The 2,923-nt window shown below is 40.3% G+C and overlaps 1 protein-coding gene across 2 annotated transcripts in view; it reads left to right on the top strand.

The window, feature by feature from the left end:
- Positions 1-2,923, top strand: part of fancl (FA complementation group L) — a 46,323-nt gene that overhangs the window by 40,710 nt on the left and 2,690 nt on the right. The window lies entirely within an intron of this gene.

Genomic DNA, 2,923 nt, shown 5'->3' with positions numbered 1-2,923 from the left:
CGCCTGTCAATCTCCCATTCCATCCTTCCCTCACTCGTGAACAAGACCCCAAGATACTTGAACTCCTCCACTTGAGGCAGGAGCTCTCCGCCAACCTGAAGGGAACATGCCACCCTTTTCCGACTGAGAACCATGGCCTCGGACTTGGAGGTGTTGATTCTCATCCCAGCTGCTTCACACTCGGCTGCAAACCGCCCCACTGCATGCTGGAGGTCCTGGTTTGATGAGCCAACAGGACAACATCATCTGCAAAAAGCAGAGACGAGATCCTGTGGTCCTTGAACCAGACTCCCTCCAGGCCCTGGCTGCGCCTAGAAATTCTGTCCATAAAAATTATGAACAGAACCAGTGACAAAGGGCAGCCCTGCCACGGGTCCAACATGCACCGTCCAACATGCATTCCCTAGTCCCTAGTATAACTCCAGTCATAGCCCTAAACTAAACCTGATCCGAACCCAAACCGCAATACCAAGTCTTAGACAGCCCTTTCAAGGTGCGACGACCAGCTAAAATGTCATCAGAACATCAAAATGTTGTCACAACAGTGGCATCAAAAAGAATTTTTCCCACAGATTTTCTGCTCTCTCAGAATTGGGGAAACTCTTCAATGCTGATCAGTGAAAACATGACAGGAGTAAAGAGCTGTGTCCAGTTCAGTTGTACATGATACATTCACATTATGGAAAATGAAATAGATGCACAGTTATGCACTCATTTGTTCACTTGTCCATTACAAACATTCAGTTTGTTTTTAACCTCTGGGGAAGACACTGTTAAACTCCTACACCACACAGTGTCGGCCTGTTAAATATTCAGCTATAGTTCAACTTTGACGTGATGGCTTTAAGAACTTTTAACTATTCCAAATGTGCATGTATAACATTAATTATGAAGATACTGTATATCTAGCTGCTATTTTCTTATGGAAATATGAACATATTTAAATAATAACTCTTTTACATAGCGGACTGAACCGGCTGACAAAACTAGGTGGCTGACAAACAATCCATTTAGACTGAGGAGTAGATAAGGCTCAGTATTCAGCTTGCAAGATCCGACATTTGATCAAATTGTTCAGTTTTGAAACACAACATATACACTCTGTTTGTCAAACTACACAATGTTGTACATAGCATGATGTCCTCACCAGCATGAGGAGTAGTGCCTGGTGTTCTCCAGATACAGTGCTGATATTCTGTCCAAAGAGTTCTGTTTTTTCTCATCAGACCAGAGTATCTTTTTCCTCTTGCTGAGTCTTTTAAATGGTGCCTGACAAACTTCAAGCTGCTGTCATCTGTCTTTTACTTAAAGTGGCTTATGTCTAATCACTCTACCATAAAGGTCTGATTGATTCTCCAGAGGACTTCTGATGTTCTGTCAGTGACCACTCAGTTCTTGTTCTCTTCCTGAGGATGGTTTGTAGGAAGGGTCCTGGTGGCTCCAGACTTCTTCCATCTTGCAGTCAATGAGGCCACTGTACTGCTGGGAACACTCAGAGCTTTAAAGATGGTTTATACCCTTGCCCTAATCTATGCTTCGCCACTGTTTTATCACAGACATCTACAGAGAGCTCCTTGGACTTCATGTCCTGGTATTTGTCCTGACATGCAGTGTGAATTATGGGACCTTACACACAGGTGTAGATGTGTCCTTCTAAATAATCTCCAGTCAGTTCACTGTGCCACAGGTGGACTCCACTCTAGTTCTAAACATATCTCAGGCATAATTAAAGCAAACGGGGCACACCTGACCACAGCAAAGGGTCTGAATACTTTTGTAAATGTAATTAACATTGCAAACATTTCTAAACATGTTTTTTTCTAGGTTTATAGTTTAGATGTGATGGGCAAAGTTTATACATGAAAAATTTTAAATACATTGCAATGAAGAATTCTCTACCTGTATATGAATAAAGGATTGGCCGTTGCCTTTAATTGATCATTTGATCAAAAAGTGTTTTCCTGAAATTGTGTTGGATGATGATGGATGATGCTTTAGTCACTTTGTCTACTGTCTGTTTGCTTTAGATTTAAACGGCACTACAGATTCTTAGAAATTTACTCATGTTTTATGCTTCATTAGCTTAGACATTCTTTAATTTTTAAATCTATATTCAGATTTAGTAGTTTAAGATTAACTATTAAGAGCTTAGAAAAGATTTTATAGACACTCCTTGGAGCTGTGTTGGTAAAGATCTTTGGACCAAAAAAAAGGAGTGAACTGGTTTCTGCAAAATATTTATTTGATCCAATTGTCATGAAAATACTGTTTACATGTACAATACACATAGTTAGGTAATCCTAATAAAAATGACCGTGCAGTTTTGAATGTACAGACCTTTAACCTCCTCTCTCCTGATCTGTTCCCCTCTGAACATTATTTTCCATCCCTAATCCCTCTGTAAGGATGACCAAACACTTAATGGCTAGATTTTTTTCAGTGTCATAATCTGTTTTTTTTTGTTTGTTTGTTTGTTTGTTTTGTTTTTTGTGCTTGCAAAGTTCGCTGGTCGGTGCTTCACTCAGCGTATCCACAGCCAGACTGAAAACTTGACATTTGGTGTTCAGCATCAAAGTAGCTGTCAGTAATCAACTCCTGACAAATGATCCTCACCAGGCTGACCAACAGCATAAATGTGCTGGACAATAGTATTTTTCATGTAGGCCTTGTGTACATAATCATAACAGAATCAGAAAAAAAAAAGTGTGTGGAAATTACGCTGAGAAAACAGACCTGGACCATAAAAGAGGTGATGTGCGGCTCACGCACGTCGGAGAGAAATTTCAATCTGTTGCATGAAAAATGCATCTAAACACACACTCTGTCTGAATTGGCATTAACTGAACCTGTGTAAGTGTCTCGACCTGTTTTACAGGCTTCACGCATGAGTCACTGACGCACTTGATTTGATTTGATTTGATTT

The sequence above is a fragment of the Monopterus albus genome, unplaced genomic scaffold, assembly GCF_001952655.1.
Source record: "Monopterus albus unplaced genomic scaffold, M_albus_1.0 scaffold183.1, whole genome shotgun sequence".
NCBI lineage: Eukaryota > Metazoa > Chordata > Actinopteri > Synbranchiformes > Synbranchidae > Monopterus > Monopterus albus.
The sequence above is the reverse complement of the archived record's forward strand: the minus strand, read 5'-3'. Positions and strand labels throughout refer to the sequence as shown.